General features: G+C 44.2%; 1 protein-coding gene across 8 annotated transcripts in view; it reads left to right on the forward strand.

Moving 5' to 3' along the window:
* The first annotated feature begins 6,470 nt into the window (after positions 1 to 6,470).
* PCM1 (pericentriolar material 1) overlaps positions 6,471 to 19,764 on the forward strand; it is a 118,442-nt gene continuing 105,148 nt past the window's right edge. For 4 of the 8 annotated variants that reach the window (XM_063458070.1, XM_063458071.1, XM_063458072.1 and 1 more), the window contains exon 1: positions 6,473 to 6,650. The gene's annotated coding sequence lies outside the window, so the exon portion shown is untranslated. Of the gene's footprint in view, positions 6,651 to 19,764 lie in introns of all 8 variants that reach the window. The other 4 variants (XM_063458067.1, XM_063458069.1, XM_063458068.1 and 1 more) reach the window with 2 other exon arrangements.

Below are 19,764 nucleotides of genomic sequence, written 5' to 3' on the forward strand. Positions count from 1 at the left end.
TTATTTAAAATACGGCCAGCGAGTCGTGAAGTAGAGCCCTCAAGGGGATCAGTAGAATCCTGCACGGTGTGAGGCAGAGAATATTTTAAAACTTTGGCAGGGGCTTTGCCTTTGCCCGCTGTAGCGCTATTCCCTTTCCAGGGTCTTTTGCGCGGGGCACTTTCATGGTCAGAAAAATGGGAGTCCTCCGAGTCAGAGGGTAGGTGCGTAGAGGGGCAAACCTCTGGAGCAGTCTGTTCTTGATAGGCTGCTAAGGCTTTGGGAATGGACTCCGCTATGGTGGAGAAAAGCCATTCCCGAAGCTCTGCAGAGATTGCAGGTTCTTGGCGGTCTGACATAGTTATTATTATTAGAGGGATTGGCAGACTGAATAATATATGATAAATTTGAGTTATAGTAGGCTGTAAGACAAGAAGATGAGGCAACTCAGCTAGGGTATATGAAGAGAAAAGTGGGGGTCACCCACTATGTGGATTCAATCACTAATGTGGGCAGTGATAAAAAATATAGGTGTTACCCAGTAGATAAAGTGGTGTTCTACCACTGACCTTGAGAAGCAGGCATAAATATATGCATACAATAGCAAAATTATGGGGGTCACCCACTATTATTGAGCAGCTTATGAGAGATCACCCAGAAAATAGTTAATAGACTATGGTGATGAGGAGTGGGGGTCACCCACAGAGACAAGGTGGGGGTCACCCACAATAAGGAAATACAGTAAATGTATATAGATAGATATATAATGTAAAGGTGGGGGTCACCCACAGTAACAAGGTGGTGTCAGCCACTACAGTCGAATTATAATAATAATATAAAATTTATATTGAAATCAATTATTTATTAATAAGCAGGGAGGGGGTCACCCAAGTTTGAGCAGGTTATCCTTTGAAGCAAGGTACCTGCAATTTTAGAAAAAAGAAAAAAAATCTGTTCAAAAGGGATACAAAGATTTATTAAAAACCCTTAAGGAAAGGTTAAATCTATTTGGTTGTGACTTACCTTCTGAGACAGGCGATTAGAACGCGTTCCCTGTCAGAAGCTGCGGGGTCCGTCTGAAGAAACGCGATACCGCAATCCAAGATGGTCGCCGCGTGTGAGGGAAAGGCGTTGCCGGCCGCAAGGGCGGGAAGAAAAGGGCGCGAAGTCGCGGCGCAAGGTAACGGACTCCTGGGATCCCTTTCCCCTCCCCCATATATTTTTTTCTCCCTCCCTTTTACTACGGTCTCTTATACTGCACTAGACTGTTAGCCATGGTTAGGGAGATATGATTATTTATATGTTTGTGCTCATTCTTTATTTATTTCCTCATTAATAAAGTACTATTTTTAACTGCTTTTCCTACTCCGCTACTTATAGTTATATTTACTATTTCGAGTGACAGACTTCTCTCCTTTTTCTACTCACTTTATTAGGGTTACCCCCTCGTCTGTCCTCTTGGACATACCACTATCTGGCCAACTATTTCTTGTTCAGGAATATTTATTATAAACAAAAATAGTCACAGTGCATACAAATATTAGATGACAAACAAATTATTTACACGAACAACAGATAAAAACAAAAATGGTAAATTAACAGAAGTCCTTACTTACTCAATTAGGTTTTAAAAGTTAACTTCTGCACATGGGGTCTCCGGGAAGGTAAGATGGTGACTTACGCAAAATTAGATTTTGGCCCAAAGCAAGTACAATAGACATTTACATATAATTGGATATATGCCCTCTGGATTCATCTCAAATTTCCATGTCTGGCCAAGAGGTGGGGATAAGGTGTACCTATAGAAACAATAAGTGACCACCCCTTGTGTTCCAGACCAACATCAATCCTAATATAAACTTTTGTTTTATCTCCTCTTCTGTACTTGCCACAGAAATGATAATTTAATCTATGAATTGGTTGCCATATTTTTCAATCCATAGATATGTCACACTTCTTATTTGTGACATAATATAGAGAACTTCGTAATATCTTCCAAATGACAAATTGCGCTAATCATGTTCGTGCTAATTTAGAAGATTGAGCTTGTCCATTCTAAATATAATAAAAATTAGGCTTAATTATTAATCTGTAGGTCATTATTCATGTTTCTTTTGGATATGACACTGATATTACACTGGGACACAAGGGTCCTTTGATATGCTATTTACATATCAAGGAAATCCGCTATCTATTAAGAGTTACAGGCCATCTGTTCGAAGCCAGTTAGTTTACATTGAAACTAGACATACAGGCAGCTCAAGTGTAAAATTTCACACCTTGTAGAATCTTGATTGATCAAAGGAGCAATTCATGCTGTAAACCATCTGACCTCTATAACATTCCTATATTATTTACATTAACCCTTTCTGACATCTGTCCTCTACCAAGCGGCCAATACACTACACAAGCTACATTAAATAGCAATATTCTATAGTGCAACAATGGATTATGTACCTTTGCCATGACAGAGATACTTCTCTGGGTACAGGTGCTCCATTACAATGAGGAAAAGACAGAAAAGCTTGATCACTACATGAATCAGTTCGCTCAGGTGTTTTAGACCTTGCTGTCACCTACTGTCCATCTCCAGTTTGAAACATCTCCTGCTCCACATGTTCCACAGCAAGTAATTGTGGCAGTGTCTGCTGCCCACAATGTCCCGTCCATAAAGCCAATCTCTGTGACAAACTCCCCTTTTTACCTGAGTTTGCCACGAGCTCCTGGAGGAGCCTGCTTGCCAGCCTCCTGCCCACAGACTATGGACCCTGTGAAAAATAATGTAAATGTCTTTGTTCGTGCAATTGGGATAATATGGTTCGTTTATCGAACAACTGCACGAACCAGAGACCACCCTGGAGCTTGTTAACTCCTATTAACAACTTTGAACGTTTCTCACCGCAGTGTTCTAATTGTTCATCTTAGTGTTCGCAATTCCTATAGACAACCACGAGGTGGCGGCCATCTTGTTCGCATGAACGCAGGCAGCGATGTTTGGGCATGAATCTCCTGGAGCTAAAATCTGATACAGAAACTCTCAAACACCGCTTCCATCATCGCCTGCGTTCAGTGCTATTCAACTTAGAAGGGCACTGTGCGTGAGATCATTTGTTTGGATGAAGGGAACAAGCTCCAGGGTAAGACCATTGACTCTATTCGGTAGTTTGTTCGTTTTCAAACTACTGAACTAGACCGACCGCAAGCCCTGATTCTCTGGAACTGTTTTGGGCATGGGACTATGCCTGCGGTCAATCAAATGAATGACTTCCATAGAATTCCTGAACCCCTGAACTTGTCTTCAAAGAAATTTGAATTTCCATTTCTTTGAAGACACACTTATGTTTGGATCTACTATCAAGTCCAATACTGCATATACCCCAGGGGGGTGAGAGGCCTGATTTACACTTTCGTTTGTGAGTTCATTACTTGCTTCACATTTCACTATTATATTTTAATTGTGTTACGCTATGATATATATTCTTTATCATTCCAGATTTCATTATATTCTCACATAGAATATTCTAACTTTGGATATATTTTCCAGGTTCAACAAAACCCATGCTGAGCTGTTACCACCTCACAGGCCTTACGACTGTGCTATAGACCTGTTTCCTGTTACCAGGCCACTCAGAGGTTGGATATATCCTTTGTCCCCCATAAACGTAAAATCATAGAGGAGTATATCCAAGACCCCCTTGATAAGGGTTTCATACTTGTAGGTGCAGCTGGTTTTTCTCCCTGTCTCCAAGAAAGAGGGTGATCTACCCCTATGCATAGGAGTTTAAATAAAATTACTATAGCAATGTATTTCCTATCCTCTTATCACTGAGCTGTTTGATAGATTAAAAGGGGCCACAGTATTTACCAAACTAGATCTCAGGAGTGCATACAACCTAGTCAGGATAAAGGAAGGCCATGAATGAAAAACTGCATTTAACTCAAGAAGTAGGCATTATGAATATCTCATAATGTAATTTGGATTGTGTAATACTCCAGCTGTGTTTCAAGATCTTATCAACAATGTCTTACAAGAATATATCCATTCACGTGTTCTAGTGTATCTTGACGATATACTCATTTATTCTTCTGATATGTCCACTTACCGCAATCATGTCAACAAAGTACCCAGAACTTGAAAAATGTGTTTTACTGTAAATTAGAGAAATGTTTATTCCATCAACAAAGGTACAATTTTTGTTTTATGTAATATCAGCCAGTGGATCCAGGGCCGGACTGGCCTACCGGGATACCAGGAGATTTCCCGGTAGGCTGCCTGCCCAGTGGCCCGCTGTGTGCTGGGATCAGCCTCAAGACTGCTCTTCCGCGGGTCACTGCCAATCGCATGCTTTTGCAACCAGCCGAGGCCGCAAGAGCATAAAGTATTTGTCCACACCGGTTGATTGAAAGTGATCCAAAACGATTATTTAATTCACTAATTACTACTGCAGGTTCATAAAAGGGTTCTCCACTATCATTTTTCCTATCACCAACCTTACATGGCCCCCCGAAGCCATATCTGCATCCGAACAACTAAAGACCCTATTTTCAAATGCTCCTATTCCCACTCACCCTGACCCCTCTAAGCCCTTTGTTTTGGAGGTTGATTCCTCAGATAGAGGAGTATGGGCTGTCCTCTCGCTAAAGGAGTCACAAGATACCCCTCTTCATCTTTGTGACTTTTTCTCCAAAAAATGCCTCCTGCGGAAATCAACTATGACATCGGGAACAGGGAATTGTTGGCTGTAATTCCTGCACTAAAAGAGTGGAGATGTTTAGCGGAAGGATCTAAAGTACCATAAATTATCATCACAATCATAAAAATGTGGCTTATATAAGAGAGACTTAAAAATATAATTTATTGTGACCTACACATGTGGTGGGAATGTCCTAAAGCACAGACATTTTGGAAACTGGTGGTGGGACTCTTGAAGGATATCTTTGATAAAGAGCCTAATTTAGACCCCTGGGTGTTCCTCCTGGCTAGACCTATAGACAACTGGTCCAGAATGGAACAAAACTTATTACACAAAGTGAACTTAGCAGCCAGAAGAGCCCTTGCCCAGGTGTGGCTCCAGAGCGAGACCCCCCCACTTGATGTAGTCATACAAAAGATCAAAGATGCTTTCCTTATGGATAAACTGACAGCGCGGGTTAGAGGCACCCTTAAAAAGTTTGACAGGGTCTGGGCCCCATGGGCCGACAGCGGAATGGGGGATTAAGGAGGGAAGGGGACAGGATTATCCCCGGGCCCCCGCTTGTGATGTCTTTTTAATTACACACCAATCTCTCGTTCGAGCCTCCTGCGAGGGCCTCGTGAGACCCCGCCAGGTGGGTCTTAGCTTGTGGCCTGCGCCTGGGGTACCCTGAAATCCACCACGACCCGATACTATATTAAGTTTAGTTCACGGGACTTACTCATTGCGACTGTGTGCTGCTACACATTGTACCTCCCCCTCCCATCCCCCTCCCCCTCTCCCTCCCCTATGCTCTCCCCCTCTTTTCTCTACGCTCTCCCTTTCTATCTTCTTTATCCTTTTTACGTTCATCCCCATATACACCAAGACAATTTATTACTACATTCCCTCCTTGGAGGGCACCGCCCAATTAGTGCTCTAGACAACGAAGCAAACATGTATCGATACACCAGCATGGGTGGCACCCACTAGTGATATGAAGTCAATTGGATCACCTATGCTAAATGGTCTCGCCTAACGGATTTGAGCTACTAGGCTATTTAGGCGAGAGCCCGTGCCCGATACCCTAATGAGCGTGGGATATGCATAGGCCTGACAGGTGTACAGGGGATATCTGATATTTTCTTATTTTATTAAAATAAAACTAACAGGGTGTAATGCCATAAACTTTTACACACTTATGGCTATGGAACACTTATTTGTTATAACAACCTGGGATTGATTATTCTTTCTACTCTCCTTAGCATAAATGTTTTCAATGCTTTTATGTATTGTTACTCTCAGTGTTCTTATATATGATAATGTATTACCGCATTTCGTGTAATTTCTTACTGTTTTCACATGCTTGTGGTTTCACGCCTTGTAATAAATAAAGAATTTAAAATATATATATATAATTTATTGTGAAAACAACAATCTATGCGATACTAACACAATCTGCGACCTTACAACATGCAACAAGAAAACTGCTTTCAAACATGTCAGAATATAATTTCCAGAGCAGAAACAATGAAAATGTGGATAATGAGCAATGTAGTTAGTGCTGGAGTACTAGGCTATTACAGGTTTAGAATATACTGTGTATATAATTTCTTTCACTTCCCCTACAGGCCGCGTGGTGGCGCTTCTGCCTTGTTCGAGTCCAGGTACAGTACTTGGCTGAAGGTGACGCTCCGCCTCCTCGGGGCGCTGCTTTCCCGCCCTTTTCTGCTGCCACTCGCGCTGTCTCGGTTGCTGGGGGCAACGCTTGGCGGTGCGTGTCGCGCGCAGTTGCTACCGTCTGCCCTGCGCGCGCCCCCGGATACTAAAAAAAAAAAATGGCGACGAAGGAGGCGGGAGTCGAATAAGGCAGCAGAATAAATCGGGCCAACGGCAGCCATAAAGGTGACAGACAGACAGACCGAGAGAGAGAGAGAGACCCCGAGGCTGTGAGACTGGTAATCTAGAGACGGAGCGAGGCCTTCATCCCATCTCTGTGTGAGTTCCCCAGCTCTGTTTACCCCGCACGGTGTCCAATCCGTCACAACTCGCTGTATTGACTAATAATGCTCCAGGCACGGCCCCCCTGGGCTCTCAGTCTGCGAGGTGGGCTAGCCCTCCCAGGGCGCCATGTCAATACCGGGGGAGCCATTGTTTTGGCTGGCTGAGCATGATGGGATGCGCAGTGCACTGATGGCTGGAGTGCCCAGGGCTATTATTATTATTATCAGTGTGTGTGACAGGCTCTGCACGGTGACAGTGAGGGTGTTAAGGCGGTATATCGCCTGGGATCCATGTGTTAGGCCACATCCATCGGTGACAGGAGATAAGGCAGTGAGGGACACACGTCTCTGAATTACCCTGCCTATTATGCTCAGCCAGCCAGCCTGAGGAGGATTCGGCTCGTGTACTGGTGCTAAAATTTGGTCATCAGTGAGGAAGGGGGTGTATTAGTGCCTTGTTGGTGGGTACTTGTCACCTGGCTGTGGTACATGAACGCTAAGATGAAGCAGAGAAGTTATTAGTTTAACCCCTTAAGGACCAAACTTCTGGAATAAAAGGGAATCATGACATGTCACACATGCCATGTGTCCTTAAGGGGTTAATAAAGTTTACCATCTTACAGTTAAACCTTTGGAAAATTTGGTCTGCCGAGGCTAGGGATCGACCGATTATCAGTTTTACTGATATAATCGGCCGATATTCGGTATTTTCGGCAATATCGGTATCGGCCAATAGGGATACCGATATTGCCGATAATACCTCCCAGGACCGCCAGGCTCATTACAAGCCGGGCGGTCCTGGGGGGGCGGGCAGCAAGCGCTTACTCACCTCCCAGCAGCTCCTCCAGATCCCCAGTGTAAATCTCGTGAGACCCGCGGCCAGCTCTCGCGAGATTTACACTGGGGAGTTGGAGGAGCTGCTGGGAGGTGAGTAAACGCTTGCTGCCCGCCCCCCCAGGACCGCCCGGCTTGTAATGAGCCTGGCGGTCCTGGGAGGTATTATCGGCAATATCGGTATCCCTATTGGCCGATACCGATATTGCCGAAAATACCGAATATCGGCCCCCCCCCCCCCTGCTAAGCCAATGCCACTGGACCACCAGGGATTAACATATACCCCCTCCCTGGCAAGGCAACAAGCAGGGAGGGGGGACAACAAGAAATAAATAATAATAATGAAATATATATATAAAAAAAATTATTTAATATAAAAATAAAATTTTTAATAAAAAATGCCCCCTCACACACACACTATTATTATACACATACACTACACAAACACACTGTGTATATAATTCAGTGTGTTTGTATAGTGTGTGTGTGTATATATAATGCAGTGTGTTTGTATAGTGTGTGTGTATATATAATGCAGTGTGTTTGTATAGTGTGTGTATATATAATGCACACTACACAAACACACTGTATTATATACACACACACACACTATACAAACACACACTGCATTATATACACACACACACTATACAAATACACACACACTATACAAACACACACTGCATTATATACACACACTATACAAACACACACTGCATTATATACACACACTATACAAACACACACACACACACACACTATACAAACACACACTGCATTATATACACACACACTGCATCCACTACACACACACTATACAAACACACACTGCATCCACTACACACACACACTGCATCCACTACACGTGGCATGTATATTTTGTGCATTTACCTTTAGAAATAGTTTTTTATTTTCCAAAATGGTAAATGTACAGAATATCGGCAAATTATATCGGCTATCGGCCTGAAAGTTCACAGAGTATCGGTATCGGCTCTAAAAAATCAATATCGGTCGATCCCTAGCCGAGGCTATATCCAAAACCGCTAAACAAAAGTATATGTATGTATAAAGTAGACCTTCGTGGCCATCTAATAACATTTTCACACTTTTCCATTAAACGGTTTTATCATCAACCTCTGACAAATCTTCCTGTTATATTTAATTTCTTGTGTTTTTTATTTATTTAACTTAATTTCAGGGGGGATTTCACTGACACTTTGTGTGTCCCAATAGTGTGTAAAGTGCACAGATTTGTATTCTGTTACTGTTCCCCATGTGCCTCCCATTTAGACCGTGGCCAAAATGTTTGCCTATAGGGACATATTGCAGACGTACCAATTTTAAGTTTTCAAATTTCCTGTCTTTAGTTATTAATATATTGAGCCCATGTGACAAAAATGAAAACCCCCAACATTAATTTACGCTATCATCATGCCATACCATTTGCATAATTGTGAAGCAGTCCAGCAGTAGCTTGGTACTTGCTGGTGACGACATGGTCTGGCACAGGAACTGCTTTGCATCCCAGAAGTAGGGGCTAACATGCAGAGAACTTTATTATAAGACTGTCACAGTGTTTCAATGTTTGGGTATCATCTGGAACTCTATCCAGCAATGACCCAGTACATGTCCTCATCAGCATATATTCTTGGCATTTCTGTGTTACCCCCAATGATGAACTGTGGCAGTAGTGGGCATTCGATCGCTGTGAAATAGTGCAATTGGGTCCTAGGCAACCTCTCAGGAAGGATATTGCTGGACTGCCTCATTAGTGAGTAGTTTGGCATTATCCTGGTTTTGCCATCATCAGCAAAACCAGATCTTTAGGTGGAGGCATTTAAAGGGACACTATAGTCACCAGAACAACTACAGCTTATTGAATGTGTTCTGGTGAGTAGAATCATTACCTTCAGGCATTTTGCTGTAAACACTGTCTTTTCAGAGAAAATGCAGTGTTTACATTACAGCCTGGTGATAACTTCACTGGCCACTCCTTAGATGGCTGTTAGAGATCCTTCCTGGGTCATGGCTGCCTAAAATGCATCCCTGTATATAGAAAACACTGGCTCCGTATAAAGGCTTGTGTGCTGTTATGGTAGCACCACCCTCCTACTTCGGCTTGAAGAATTTCTCAGGAACACGAAAAAAAGGGAAGAAAGCAGACCAATGTGTAGACTTATGGTGATAAATGACACAGGTATGTGTTCAATAAATGGGGTGCTCACCTGGTCCTGAGCCTACGAATCCCGGCTCTAGGTGTGTAGGTTTTGTGCCAATTTGAATGGGGATGGCACTTCCCCTGTGAGGATTCCTTGGAGGCTCCAAAAAGGACTTGGATGAGGTTTTGAATGAAAATAATGAATTTATTGGTTTAAAATAAACATAAAAACAAAGATGATAAAAGTCCTCAAATAAAAGTCCTTTAAAAATGGCCAATACGCGTTTCACTCTCAAATAGAGCTTCTTCAGTCAGCTGACTGAAGAAGCTCTATTTGAGAGTGAAACGCGTATTGGCCATTTTTAAAGGACTTTTATTTGAGGACTTTTATCATCTTTGTTTTTATGTTTATTTTAAACCAATAAATTCACCATTTTCATTCAAAACCTCATCCAAGTCCTTTTTGGAGCCTCCAAGGAATGGCCAATACGCGTTTCACTCTCAAATAGAGCTTCTTCAGTCAGCTGACTGAAGAAGCTCTATTTGAGAGTGAAACGCGTATTGGCCATTTTTAAAGGACTTTTATTTGAGGACTTTTATCATCTTTGTTTTTATGTTTATTTTTTTTTTTTTAATTCTTTATTTTTCATTTCGGTGCATCAGTATCACATTTTTATACATTTGTGCATTAATGTTAGAGATAATTTTGTGTGATATTCGCACCATTTTGGGTCAAGCATTAAACAGTTAGATAGAACAGTAACATTTTGAACGATTTTTTAGCGATCTAGGAAAAGATGTTCGAATGTTTTTTGTGTACTTGGGTTTCAGGTAAGGCAAGGCTTGTGTTAACGATATGTATGTTCAGTAGGCTAGGTGGTGATTGTAGAGGAGTTGGGCTGTTCGTGAGGGAACAGGTGTGTTATAGTCCAGCGCTGTGGGCTAGCCCTATGTGCTGAATTATGTATGGGTGCCTGTATGCCTGTATGCCTTAGTGAAATGGTGCTTGTTGTCTTGAGCGGTTATCAAGCTTTAGGGGGTGGCGGGGGGGCGAGGGTTGAGGTGGTGTGGCGGACGCCAGGTGATTTGGGATTGCAATGTGTGTGCTCTGGTTACGTGGGTCCCTATGAGGTTGGGTTGGTCATCCACTATCCTGTGTGTGTGTGTGTGCAGGACCTAAATAACGGGGAGAAACGAAAGATGAGAATGTACGTTTGTACATGGAAACGCCTGTCTATAAGTGAGTAATCACTAGGAACTTAAAGGCATAAGTGTGCCACTGTTGTGTCGGCTAGTCTTGCGGCAGTTCATATCCTTCTTGGATCTGGATGTTGCGACCCGCTGGGTCCCGGTTCGGACTGGGTGTTGCTCTCAGGGTCCTGTGGTGTCTCGATCCTTTGTGGTGTAGTCGTTAGGTTAGACAGTCCCAGGGTGGTCAGGAGGGGAGATGCTTCTTCCACTGAGGTCAGGATATGGGTAGTTCCCTCATGGGGTACCTCCAGGGTCCCGTTGGCGCCCCATCTGTAGGTGATGCCTGCTGCTCGGAGTTGCGTGGTGAGCGGCCCATAAGATTTGCGCCATAAGAGAGTGGTTTTTGAGAGGTCTTGGAAGAACGTTAATGAAGAACCTTCGAACATTAGCGGTGTCTTTCCTTTCAGGCTCGTCAGTATGTGTAACTTGTTTTGCACTGTGACGCATCGGAGGATGACGTCTCTGGCTGCTTTGTTCTTTTGGTGAGGGGGTCCTGGCAGACGGTATACCCCATCGATTACTATTTTCTTTACCACTGTGTGTGGGAGCACTGTGCTTAGTAGGCGCCTGATATATTGCGGCAGTTCTTCAGCTGATGTTGCCATGGTGTTATGGTACTTTTTGAAAGTAAACCAAAATGTTCAAAGTCTATCTGTTCCTGTCCAAATCAATAAATTAAATTGCGTATATACGCTGAAGTAATCAAGTCTGACACACGAGGTTCAGGTTAAAATAACTTCGAGAAAGTTTATTGGCAAGTGAAGTAAAAGCGGGCGCGCAGGCCCTTTTAAGAGGCATTTTGCGTCATCATTGATTATTAGAATATCAGCAAATAAACATCATCAATTGGATTAATTGTTAAGTGACGGAGTTAGTGTCTTACCTATTGGTTAGTAAAATTAAGAGGTTAGTCCCGTGCCCACCCATCAGAGGTGGGATTATTCTGGACACGGGTGGGGGACAAGGGGGTCCTAAGCGTCATTTTACACAGTCAGTGATATCAGGCTTTATGTCCAGGTGCAAGGTCTCTTATGAATAGAACATTTCATTACTACTGTGTTCTGTGGCCTTCAAACTGTACTATCTTACAAGCTCTTAAGGAGTAGCCGGCAAGTCTTAAGGAGTAGCCAGCACCTCCTGGTACTTGTCCTTGAAGGAAACACGGTCTTTGTCTACTGTATTAATTGGGTTGAGAAGTTCAGTCACGTAATGTAGTTTTAAAATGAACAAGTTAAGTCATGAGGACAAAATGGAGGATGAAGAAGTCAGGTTAGGAGGACAAAATGGAGTTAGTACAATACTTCAATACAAGTACAATAAAGATTTTTAATAATTCCACATCAGTCCCCCCTATGAAATGTTAGATTCTAAGAGATAAAACTTTATTAGGTTAGTATCAGAAGACGTGTTAACCCAAAGACACAAAAACCCCGTGGCCGCTAGCTAGATGTTAATGCAAAGTGCAAGGCTGTCCCTAGATCTGACCCTAATAGGCTAACCATCCGTCAGTATGGCTCTCGAACGCTTCACACCCAAGGGTATCCCATGGCAGCTAACCCACCACTTCTCCACATGGGGCCTTTACCATTCACTGACAGATGCTGTCCCTGAGCTAGTCCCTTCCTAGAATTCCTGCACTTTATCAACAAAAGGGAACGTTTGCAGCGGCAGACAGGGTGAGTTGATGTCTTGAAATTCTTGATCATCAACTTCGAGATGGGTCAAAGTGGGTGCTGCTTGGTCAACAGTCTTCATGAGGGATTTTCTCAGACATGGGAGGACACAACAAAAGAGAAGAGCAAAAATAAAAAGAAAAATTAGTATAGCCATACCAATCTGCATTAAAGCCTTTTGCCATCCTGTCATCCAACCAAACCATCTTTCCCAGGGATCTTTTATCCCAGAATTCCTTTTTAACTCTTCAGACAAGTCATTTAATTTTTCTATAGCTAGTGTGACTTTACCATTAGGGCCTGTGTTTTCTGGGATGTAGGTACAACATGTCATAGTGTCGGGCAAAATCTTACAAACCCCTCCTTTTTCGGCTAAGATCATATCTAGGGCCATCCTATTCTGAAAAGTCATTTGGGATGTGGCCTGTAACTGTTCGGCCAATCCCTGGAGGGCGTCTCTGGTGTAATTGACAAAACGCTGTTGATTATAATAAATGTAATTTATCCAATTTAGATTCTTGTTTGCGGTAACTATGGTAAAAATTGATTCAAATCCTGCAGCAACTTCATCCCTAGCTTTAAACTCATTGGGCACCCCCCTGGGCACTCCAATGGCATCAATATATACATGAGGATCAAAACTTCCTTTCACTGGGGCGTCACGTTTAACCTTAGTGTGGCTGAACTCATGGGTGTTGAGGTGTGTGTCAGAAATAATATGTATAGGCATAATGGCCTTAGTCAAAGTACACTCTCCCCACCATTCTGTGTCCATTCTGGATCTTAGCTGTAAATCCCCACACAACCAATAAATGTCTCCTAGTGACCTAGTGTGATGTTGCAGCAAACGTACAGGGACAGTTCTGTATGTAGCACAATAGCCTTTGGAGAAGTTACCTACAAATTTACCAATACCATCGTACATGGCATAGCAAGTGTAATTACCTTTATATACGGTAATACCATCAGGGGGTTTGACGTCTTTGGCTAGAAGAGGATACTCCTTTGTCCATGCAATACATATGGACCTGTTAAAATTATAGTGATAGGCAAAAAGGCTTAAAACACATTCTTCTATATCTACGGGTAGGATTAAAGGTACGGTACCCAGGTGAGGCCGGGCACCTCCACACACATAACATGCGGTTCTATTATGCTTATTAGCATTATATTTCATCCATTCTAACCATAAATTTACATCATTAAAACCTGTTTCAGCGGCCATGGTATCTTCAAAAGTGGGGTTAGCAATGGCCATCATGTCCTGAAAGGTCTGGATATGGGGTTTTAATGGGTTAGGGACCATATGGGTGGCCCCTTGCCACTCAGAAGAGTTGCACATATCTTTGAGGTAGAAATGCCCTAATTTCTGGTAGGAACCCTTTTTCCAGTACATTCCCATCACATACTGGTCTGCATCTGTTGGGCTTGGGCGCTCAATGTTAAGGATTAATTTCATTGGTGTGCTCCCCCCAGGCTTTCTCAAAGTCATTCTCTGGAGGAGCGATCTACCATGATCATCTACTTTAGCTACGGCACTTTTTGGTTTGTAACCCCAGGCAGGCCCGGCATTCCACCCTGCCGCCCCCCAGTGATCACAATCGTGCCCCCATTGTTTGTCAACTACACAAACATATGGGTCTTTCGAATGAGGGATATCTCTATAGATGCTCTGGATTTGTGGTGTGGGAAATGGGCATTCTACAATATCACAGTAGTCAAAGGTATAAGTAGCCACCTGGGTGCATGATGAATTATACCAGAAGGTGTACCCACTAATGTCTTTGGTAATGGCTACTTGCTGGGCCTTCATGAGGCTAATTAAGGAGAAGATGTACCAGAGATACATGTTTGTGCGATATTCGCTTCCTCTGGGGCAGGAGATTTCTTGCAGTGGGAAGCGTGGATCCAATTTGGCCTACCGGCCAATTTGACGGAGGTTGCGGTAATCAGGAGAACTTGGAATGGACCGTCAAATCTCGGTTCTAGGGTATTTTTCCGCACAAACTTCTTAACCAGGACCCAATCTCCGGGGAGTAGGTTATGGGAACCTGTATCCAATTCGGGATCTGGAATTGAAGAGAAAACTTGGGCATGTATTTTGTTTAGGACATTTGCAAGTTCAGTTACATAGTCTACTAAAACATCTGATTGGAGTTGCAACTGCTGCGGATAATAACAACCTAGTCTGGGTGCTGTCCCAAATAGAACCTCATATGGGGACAGTGAATGCTTCCCTCTAGGTGTGTGCCTAACACTAAATAGGGCTATTGGTAGGCTTTCTGGCCAGGGCATCTTTGTTTCTTGTGACATTTTTAACATTCTGGTTTTTAGGGTGCCATTCATGCGCTCCACTTTACCACTACTTTGTGGGTGGTAAGGGGTATGGAAGGCTAGAGTCACCCCTAGAGCAGTCCAAATTTCTTTAGTCACAGTTGCTGTAAAGGCTGGGCCTTGATCACTCTCAATAACTTCTGGGAGTCCGAATCTACATACAATATCTGTAAGTAGGCGCTTTGCGGTTGTTTTTGCAGTGATATTGGCCACTGGGTAGGCCTCTGGCCAGCCTGAGAACATGTCCACTATTACTAGTGCATATTCATGGGGCCCACTCTTGGGCATTTGGATGTGGTCAATTTGAATTCGTTGGAAGGGGTACATGGGCTTTGCCAGGTGTTTCGCAGGCACCTTAATTGGTCTTCCTGGATTGCATTTTGCACAGATGACACAGGCCTTGCAAAAGCTATTGATCAATGTTGTGATTCCAGGTGCTTCATAATACTTCTGTATGAGGGCGGCCATCAATTCTTTTGACAGGTGCGCAGGCCCATGTGCCCATTGGACCACTGCTGGGTATAAATTTCTGGGAAGACAAAATTTGAAGTTGTTGTAATATATTCCGTCCTTTTGGACAGCTCCTTTCTTTTTCCATTTCTGGATTTCCTCAGGAGTGACTGCAGCTTGTTGTTCTTGTAAGATTCGCAAATCAGTAGGAAGAGTTTGCAAAGCAAAAATAGGGACTTCTTCTTCTTCTTCTTCTTGTCCGGACACTTCTTCGTCCACTTCCTGCAAATCCCTGGCCGCTAACTTAGCAGCCTGATCAGCCAAATGGTTGCCCTTTGCTTCATCTGTATCCAATTTCCCATGGGCCTTTACTTTCAAAACGGCCACTTCTTTGGGGAGTAGGAGGGCATCCATTAGCTCCTTGATTGCAGTGCTGTGTTTGACTGGTGTACCGGCGGTGGTAAGAAATCCTCTAGTCTTCCAAATTAGGCCGAAGTCATGTGCCACGCCTAGAGCATATCTTGAATCTGTATAGATGTTGACACGTTTTCCTTCGGAAATTTTGCAGGCTGAAGTCAGAGCCTGTAATTCAGCTTCCTGTGCAGACATTGCTGGTGGTAAGGATGATGATTTAATAACTTCATCTGTTGTGGTTACGGCATATCCTGTATGATATGTTCCTCCTTCATCGGCATATCTCGATCCGTCCACAAACAGGGTAAAATCCGGATCTGATAATGGGTTCTCATGCACAGTTGGTAAGTGCACTGTTTCCATTTTCATCTGTTCAAAACAGTCATGAGGTGTTTCTGGGTCATAATCATTCTTTATGACCAGATCTTGAAATTCCTTTTCCAGGAAATGGCGTGGCCACGCTTCTAGAAGGTCAGTTGTTGGGTATTTGACAATACCATTTTCCTGTAGCTGTTCTTCGTTCATGGTGGCCCATAGTTTTGCCATAGGCCCAAGATCATTCCATGACCTTGTCTTCAACTTGGTAACAGGAATATGTGGGATAGCAGTATCCCAATGACGGTAAAGGTAGTTAAGTTGTTGAGGTAGCTGGATCAAGACCATGCTATTGCCTTCAGAGTCACAATAGAAGTCTTGTGCAGTGAGCTTTACATCGGTCCGGTGGTAAAGCTCATCTTCATAGCAAGGTTCAGGAGTAATGTTCGGTTTGTACCACATGGTACAGAAGGCGTGATCTGGGCCCTCACAGAGAGGTTTTTCGCCTTCATAAAATGTCAAATGTGGATGCATGACTTTCTTGATACATCCACAGAGCAGGTGAATGTAGGTTTCATCCGTGATAAATCCATAATAGATACCCCCCTCAGGGAGTGGAAGAAGAGTGGACGGATTAAGCACCTGACATCTTTGGATGGAAATGTTGTCAGGCAAAAGGAGATGACACTGTAAGCGCAGGTGTCTGGCTGGAGACACGTGCTTGAGCTGGACTTGGTTGACGATGGCAGAGATGTCATGAGGGGCCAAAACAACCAGAGGGTGGCCAAGGACCAGGTCTGAGGTCCTTTCAATGAGTTCTCTTGCAGCAAAAACAGCCCTGAGACAGGAAGGAGTCCCTCTGGCCACAATGTCCAGTTGACATGAGAAATATCCAATAGGCCTCTGGCGACCTCTTAAGTCATTAGTTTGGGTGAGTACTCCTGTTGCGTGGCCTTGTCTTTCAGAGACAAACAATTTAAAGGGTTTGGAGTAGTCAGGTAGGCCCAAGGCAGGAGCAGAAGCAATGGCCCGTTTTAAAGCATCGAAATTGGCCAGGGCTTCATTGGTCAGACAGAACGGGTCGGACTTAAGAGCATCATAGAGAGGTTGCATAAGCAGAGAGGCTTCAGGGATCCATGCTCTGCAGTAGGAAATGAGGCCTAGGAAGGCATGAAGAGACTTTGAAGTCCTCGGAGGTGGAATGTCCAAAACAGCTCTCACCCGGTCCCGAGTAAGATGTCTGGTACCTTGAGATAGGCAATGTCCAAGGAAGATCACTGAAGATTGACAGAATTGTAGCTTGATGAGTGAAGCTTTGCATCCTTGTTCTGCCAAATAGCAAAGGAGACTAAGTGAACACCTTTCAGTAGTGGGTACATCATCTCCACATAGCAAGAGATCATCCACATACTGAAGCAGGACAACTTCTGGGTGCTCAGCTTGCCATGGGTCAAGGATGGTGCTCATGGCCTTAGCAAACTGACTTGGAGAATTTTGTGCCCCTTGGGGCATGACAGTCCAGGTATACTGTTGCATTTCATGAGTGAAAGCAAACAGGTATTGACAGGATGGGTCCAGTGGGACACTGAAAAAGGCATTGGCCAGGTCAATAACTGTAAAGAATTTTGCAGATGGTGGGACTCCAGAGAGCAGAGTATGAGGATTTGGTACAAGAGGGGTGTCCAGGACGGTAGCTTCATTAACAGCACGGAGGTCCTGGACCATCCTGTACTTCTCTGGTTCACCCTTTGGAGTTTTCTTTTTCACAGGAAATAACGGGGTATTGCATTCAGATTTACATTTTACCAGGGCACCCTTCTCCAAGAGTGCCTTGATGTGGACAGAAATTGCAGCGGACTGTGCTGGTTTTAATGGATATTGTGGTTTCCTTGGTAACTTAGCTCCTGAAATAAGCTTTACCACCACAGGGGGAACATTTAGGTGACCTATGTCCTCTGGGCCTGAGGACCATAACTTTGCGGGCACCTGTGTTTTTAATTCCTCTGGGAAATTAGACCTTAATTCTGCTGCCTCCTCACGGGGCTTTTCTAAATGCAGCATCAGAGGCAAAGAGCATAGGGCTGAAGTGTCTGATACAGACAGAGGTGTAAACATTTCTACCTGCCCATCCGGGGTAAAGGTGATGGATGCTTGCAGGCGTGAAAGAACATCAGCACCTAACAGGTTAATGGGGCACGTGGAGGATACTACAAAGCGGGCAAGCAGGCTAGAGCCAACTCGTAGTGGAGTTGTTAAAGGGCTACGTCTTGGCTGGCCATCCACTCCAACACAAGAGACATCAATACTGGACAGGAAGGATGGGTCTGGCAGGTCTTGTTCTCGTAGAACACTACGGGCTGCACCTGTGTCAACTAGAAATGTAGTAGGATGGTCTTCAATGGGCAAAGTCACTGTGGCAAGTGGCCCTCCCTTATCCCCTATAGACACTGCCATTACAGGGGTTACAGACACAGGCTTGCCAGTCTCCTAATCGTCCGGTTCTTCAACAATTGGAACCTTTGTCTCGGTCCTGGGGCCTGGGGCAGGCTTAGAGAACTTCTTGGGTGCCCCTGGTTCCTTTTTAGGTTCCGGACAGTCGCCTCTGTAGTGTCCCTGAGCCCCACAATTGAAACAGGTTACATCTTCTAACCTGACTTTCTTGGTGCCAGAGGTGACGGGAGTAGCGCGAGCTACCATGAGGGGAGCTGGATTGGATCTTCTTGGGGTCTGAACAGATTCTAACCCTCTAGCAACTAAAAGCAGGGTATCCAGGGGAACAACCTTGTATTCAGGACGTGCAGCAATAATTCCCTTGCGTATAGAGTCTCTAACACCTTGGACAAACGCACCTGACAGCATTTGTGAATGAATCTTGTCAGTAAGATCAAACCCCAAATCTGTGAACATTTGATACAGCCTTGCATGAAACCTTTCCACTGATTCTCCTTTTTCTTGAATAACATCAGTAAGGCCAGCAGCCTGATCCGCAAGTTTGTCCTTAGCCCATTCTCTTAGTTGGGTGCAAAAAGTTACTCCAGAGGGGTAATCAACATCACTGGTGAGCAGATCTGTACTGAGGTGTCGGGCCATACTTGGCCAATACGCATCCCCTGCTTTGATAGCACAAATGCTCAGTAAATCACGCCATGCGGCGGAATAAGTCTTTTGAATTTGAACTATCCCTCGGTAGAAGGGCATAGGCTGCTTTTCTGGGTCAGGGAGTGATTTCATTAGAGCACTAGCTTGAGTGGGATTAAAAGCAACATATTTAGGAGGGGCCTGTTCTCCCCGACCCTTGTGGCCAAAGGGGTCATCGATAGAACGATGAGTTGGGGCTCCCGCGGCAAGTTCCGATGAGACATGGGACACCCTGTCCATCTCGTCATCATCGAATTCTATGATATTGGCTCTTTTACGCGGTGCAGGGCCCGCATGAGGTGAAAGGGTCGGTGGTTGGGAACGAGCCCCGGATGCAGGGGTGGCTAGCGAGTCATAACCTGGGGATAGGTAGTCACCGGGAATTACCGGCATCAGGGCCGAACTGGGGGCCGCCATATTGGTGGCCGGAAAAGGTGTTACATTAGGGTTAAGGGAAGGAGTGGCGGCCATGTTAGATGTGGGCACACCCGGAGCAACCTGTGCCGGACTGGGCATAACCGGAACTTGGGGAGTGGCTTGTG

This window comes from Pelobates fuscus, chromosome 6 (genome assembly GCF_036172605.1).
Source record: "Pelobates fuscus isolate aPelFus1 chromosome 6, aPelFus1.pri, whole genome shotgun sequence".
In the NCBI taxonomy this organism is placed as follows: Eukaryota; Metazoa; Chordata; class Amphibia; order Anura; family Pelobatidae; genus Pelobates; species Pelobates fuscus.